Genomic DNA, 6,049 nt, shown 5'->3' with positions numbered 1-6,049 from the left:
TGGCAATTCATACAACATGGTGTTCTCTTTGGGCGGTGGACAATTTGTGTTCTCACCCCCTGAACCCAAAAGAAAGAGGTTACTCACTTGGAATTGTGGTTTACGCGGGACTGTAAATCACAAATCTGGAAACGACGTTTTTACAACGTGGATGAACTGCATAGTCAGTTGAGAGGGCTTTTATCAGATCGATCAATCGAGCAATCCGATTTTCTCTATTGCCACAGCAGCATTTCTCAAGGAACAAAAAAAAAAAAAACAAAGCAAAAAACAAACAAACAAACAAACAAACAAACAAACAAACAAACAAAAACACAAAAGCGGTTGAAGAAGTGTCGTTATCTTTGTTTATTGAAAGCACCAATCACGAACTTACATCTAGGTACCGTAACTCGGTTATCAAGTTGTGTTCATTGAGCATTTACAATAGATGAATCGTCTCCGGGCTTGGCTGACAGGCTTAGTTATTTACTCGGCCGTAAGAGCTGTATCTTCTATCAATGCGTCCTTTTGGTGGTGGCATCCAGGATCTTTTCCTGTTCTGTTTAAAATGGAGTAAACAGGAACGTTAGGACATGTTTTCTACCTTTCTTCTTCCTGAAGCCTGTCTTCTCCATTTCGGAGCATAGCATACTGACAGAAACCCCTTCAATCTCCTCTGTCCCTGGTCAGGCGTTCCATCTGCATCAAGGAGTAAACCTTCAACTAGATAAGGCGTTTTCTACTTTTTGTCTAACTTAAATGCCTGCTTGTGTGTCAAGTTCACGAAATTTTGAAAACTCTATTCTAGACCAATTCTTGGCCCTTGGACGAACCGCCCTCCTCTGACTTCCACTTCACTTGTGTGTTCTTACGTTTGGGATACTCGGATTCAATAGTGTTGCGTATGTGTCTGTCAGTATTTTGTGATCTCTAAGTTATGTATATCTGTAATGTAAAGTAATTTCGCCAACAAAGTAAAAGAAAAAAGTAATATTAACAATAATAATAATAATAATAATAATAATAATAATAATAATAATAATAATAAGAAGAAGAATGTACATAGCGTTCAACCTTAAGAAAATGAAAAGGTTACGCAACAATACGAGGAACTTCGGTGTCAAAATGAAAATCGATCAATCTGAAAACAAATTGAAAATTTGGTCACAATTCGTTTTACCGTAAACCGTTGGCAGTAAAACGACAATCCACAGATTCGTTTGAACTCTTTGCTCTGTTGGGCTCGTAACTCTCTGAGGTCTTCAACAGAAGATCCATCGTTACCCATGTTTAGAACTGGTGAAGCTTCAACGGCAGTCGACAGCACGAGCAGGGCGGCCATTGTAAACAGGAACGTTGTTAAAACTTGCATGTTTGTGGAGCAGGTTTTGTCTTCGTCAACAACTGTTTAATGGTGCTGGAATAAATTCAAGAAGTCAAAATAGTTATCTGTGATGATACCCGGTTTGCATTATTTCGACATTTTACTTAACTGAACTGCTAAAATGTATCACGAAATTAGCCACACCTGGAAACAAGAAATAAAGGGGGACAGACGGCTTTGGGTGGTAGTTGTAGGTAATTGACGTCTTAGCCCAAAATCACCTTTCTGAGATCTTTGATCAAATTTGGTTTCCCATCAATTCTGGTGAAGAATTTTACCCTCCGGTAAAGTGGACAATGACGCGAAGAAGTATTCCGTCTGGTTTTTAGATACAATTTGCAGTTTACGAACATCGTGAAGATGCGTGTATAATAAATATTGTTCGGACAACTTGGCCATAGCTATAAAGTATGAAATAGAACGTATTTCGTATGGCTGAGAGTGCTCTGAACCCCTCCCCGCACCCCCCTTCCCCTTTACTTTGATGAAGTTGTTTCCCAATACACTTACCACAATTCGATAGGGGAAATTGGGTCATTGAGCTCAATCGTTATCATGAAGATGACTACGACTTGTTCAATAGCAATTGGACATTATTGATTATAGCGTAACTCAATTAAGTGGTCAAAGTGTAACTGCTGGAAAGTGTTGTGAGTCACCTCAATAACATATTTAAAAGTCGCTCGCACCCTAAGTAAAACATGTATAAAAGATGCTCGGTAAAACAGCTTAAAATTAATTTTATTCTGTCACTAATAAGTGAGCTTTTGTTTGTCTTGCTATGCGCTTGTTTGTTTGTTAATGTTTTCCTTTTGCATTCATACTTATGGACTCATCGTGAAGAAGTTAATTAACATGTGAAATACAATGCAAAGGAATTACACTGTGTACATGAAGACTGCAGAGAAAGGCTAAAATACTGTTTTACAATTTATTTCAGTTCATATATTGTTACCCCAAACAATCATGACAGAAGATATGTAAGAATTCTTTTTTTTCTCCTTCCTTGGCGTTTTAGTGTTCATGTCCTGTTTTGAAATATACACAGCAACTCAACGCTACAAATGCAAAACCACCAAAACTTAATTATGCGAAATAAAAAAGATATCGCCCCAACATTGATGTATCCTATCCATGATTTCAACGCCCTTCAATTGCTTAACAAGAGAGTGATAAAAAATCCAATTTAGTTTTTTCACTAGTCGTACCAGTTTTCACTGCAATGTATTGGTTTCTATTTGATGTGAACGTACCTTCAAGAGATCGTACAACTTCTCATCCGCAATTTTAAATCGACAAGCGAGGCGGAGGCTATCTGCTCGGAAAGTAAAATTGAAGATTCTTTGATGCCTATATAGCCCACTGACAAATTATTCTCCATATGTAAAAGCACGGTCAACAATAAGATTCCTCCCATTCAATTTCCAGAGATGATTTTAACTCACAGCGCTTCATAGAACTGGTTGTAATTACACTTCCTTAATAAAGACATGGCTGTTATTAAATTTCTTGACACATGGGTCGTCGATAAACGTTTGCATTGTCCACACATGCCCAGGTAATTTAAAATGAGAAGTACGTAAGTTAAAAGAGGTATGAGGGATATTTTTTTGCCCTCTAATTGAATTCGCTTGAAAGACGAACCTTGTCACCGCTGTTTTCTCGCTTTTTAGTACAAATTAATATTCCCCCAAAATTTTTCATTTCAATCTTTAATTTTCGTTGCTGGTAGAATGCATTAAATTAACAATAGGAATTACCAAGCAGTTTTACCATTTAACTCCTGAATTTTACTCGGAATTAAAATTTAGGATTTATTTTCTTTGATAGCATACAAAGATTGATTTCTCGGCGAAAATTCAAGACAAAGGTATAAAGTTATTTAAAGATGCGGCAAGGGCATTCACATTTACTCAAACCAAAGAATGTTATAAATTTAAAACAAAGAAAATCCTTCAAAAAGGATTGACAATATTTAACTCAATTTTTAAGATTTCTCTCTATTTTGTAATTCACCAACTGGCGACTGGTTTAAATTAATTTGAGGGCTAGAAAAGTGCTCTTTATTTAGCTACAGATGTTTTGGTTTTTGTTGAAAGACTCCAAGCGCCAATTTTGTTCAACTTTTGGCTCAACAACGGATTCAGTGGACATCTATGAAATGCACTCGTTGAAAGCTTTCATTGTAGTCGTGTCACCAAATTGATATAACATTTTATATAACAGTCATATCAATATTTCTTTTTGTGCTATCCTTTTCTATTGAGTGATGAAACAATTAAATCATCGTGTGATTTTGGTCTATGCCAACTGTTTTTTTAAGGCTGCTCGCTATCTTAGATTTTCTCTGCTTTGTAATCGATTTTCGTGTTTTGTGGGCTACTGAAAATTTCTGATAAATAAAAAACGTAAAGCCTATTTAATGAGTTTGCTCTTTAGCTATTTGCCATTTTGCCGATTATTTTAAAAGTTGGATCCAACAACAAATTGAGCAAATTGACTGGAAAGAAATGTTTCCACTGCTTTTAGCTCCAGTTGAATTTTGGCCGAAAACAATAATATATTTGACTGTCATATTTTATTCCGGCCACTCCGAAAGAGTTAGTAATAAAGAATGGACTGTAATGGCAGCTGCGTTCATGTTTTGTACACGAAGAGAAGACTATAAAACCATATCATCAACTTAACTTTGGGAATGTTTGCATTTATTTTATTCTGTTCGCAGATATATTCACCCTGCCATTATTCGTGAGTTTACTGCACATCCATTCACTCAACATTTTCCCCTCATTCTAAATCCAAAAGAATGAAGGTGTTTTTGTTTGGTTGGTTGGTTGTGTTTTTCCGTAAAATTGAGCTTTCCGCTTTTTATTACAAGTCGCGAAACTAGGATAAAAACACAACTGCAATTGCTTATTATTGGATTAGAAAATTCGACGTGACGCAGTCTTAAAATCTTCCTCTAAGCATTAGAATGTTTATGCTCTTAAATGATGCTTGAAATTGTGCGCGTTTGTAACTCCCTTTCTTGAGACGAAAGGGGTCTCAAGCAAAAATTTTTTTCAGTCAATGATTTATCATGATACAGTACTGACAATGTGTACGACACAGCAGATAGTTGGTGTCCATCATGTCTTATTTAGTTTGCTCGTGGTTTATCGAAAACAATTGATTATGAAGACTAACCCTCAACAATAGATAACAGATGAAATCGTATTACAGTGATGGAAAGTGCTCCACCACCTCAAAGAGCTTTTAAGCAGTTTACACAATCCACATTATTAGCAGTTTTACGCAAGACAAACTAACGTCGCATTTGCATGTTTTCATTTAATTATCATTTTGAAAAAAAAAAACTGAAAACCTGAAAAACGTCAACTCTGCTGTATGTCAGCTCAACTTGTATGAATACTAACATGTAAAAGCCTTTTTCTTCTTTTTTTTTTTCCTTGTCCAAACTGGCAATGCAAACATCTTGACAATCCCCTATAAAAGGAAAGGCATTTAATTTCTATTTTAAAATTTAGCCATGCACAATTCTTTCATCAATTTTGTTTCAAAATGTAAGGCCATTTCTTCCAAGACGTTTGTTATCTTTTACCGCTTTTGACACATTGATTTTTTGTTCATGTGCTTTCCATGTAACAATGATATTTGTTAACTGATTAAACTGCTGTACCGTCCAATTGATTTTTCAAATTCAATACTATATTTTGAAATTACTTTTAACTCGTTATTTCAAAATGTACCGGGGATGGTACTAGAAGGTCTGTTGCTGTTGTTTTTTGGCGTTTTGTTGTAATGTGAAGGAAGATTGGTCCACTCTGTCTAGCTCTAACATAACAGGTCCAAATATTGACAGGAAAACGCAAACTGAACTCCTGAACAATCAGTACAACTGTAGTAGTCTTCTGTCAGCTCTAGACCCCAAAGATGATAAAGATATGAACATAATATTTCTTGTTATTGACAAACTGATTTAAATAAAGTGGAAACCAGTTTTTTTCCAAATTTTGTGCCAGTATGAAGTGAAATTTTCTACCAGACCAATATGATTTTCCCCCAACTTCTTTGTAGCTAATAAGGGAAGCTTCTTTGTAGAGTTTAAAGAAATTAAAGATCCAACAAGGAAATGAAATATCAATTCAAATTTACACTGTTTTGAGCCGGCTCACGTTTAATGTAGGTTTTTAAGTTGATCTTTTGAACCACGCAGTAAAAAAAAAAGTAGACATTTTGAGGCACTGTTGTTTATATTTGACAGAGTTTATGAAACTGCTGGGAGACATCAGAATGTAGTTGGTCTCATCGAAATTCTCCTATCGACTTCCACCCGCGGAACGGGGAAATTGACAGCAGAGATTCAAGAAAACGAATCACAGTCTTGCCCCTTTTTTGTAATACCAAACTGAAGAAAAATGAGCGATAGAAATTTTACACAGCGTTTCGATGTCGTCATGACATCATTATCAAATGACAAGAAAATAACAATTCAACAGTGTTATCGCTCATTTTATTTTGAAATGTTTATCGAAATTTAATCTCATTCAAAAAAGAAAAAAAAAACTTTTCCAAAAAATGAACATAATAGCATTTTTAGGTCAATAAGCATGTTATGCATGTAGAGGAAGCTAAAAGCGGGTCAACAATGTCCTTCATGATCTTTAATCTAAAGAATGGTAT

The sequence above is a fragment of the Orbicella franksi genome, chromosome 3, assembly GCF_964199315.1.
Source record: "Orbicella franksi chromosome 3, jaOrbFran1.1, whole genome shotgun sequence".
Taxonomy (NCBI): domain Eukaryota; kingdom Metazoa; phylum Cnidaria; class Anthozoa; order Scleractinia; family Merulinidae; genus Orbicella; species Orbicella franksi.
This window is presented reverse-complemented; position numbering follows the sequence as displayed.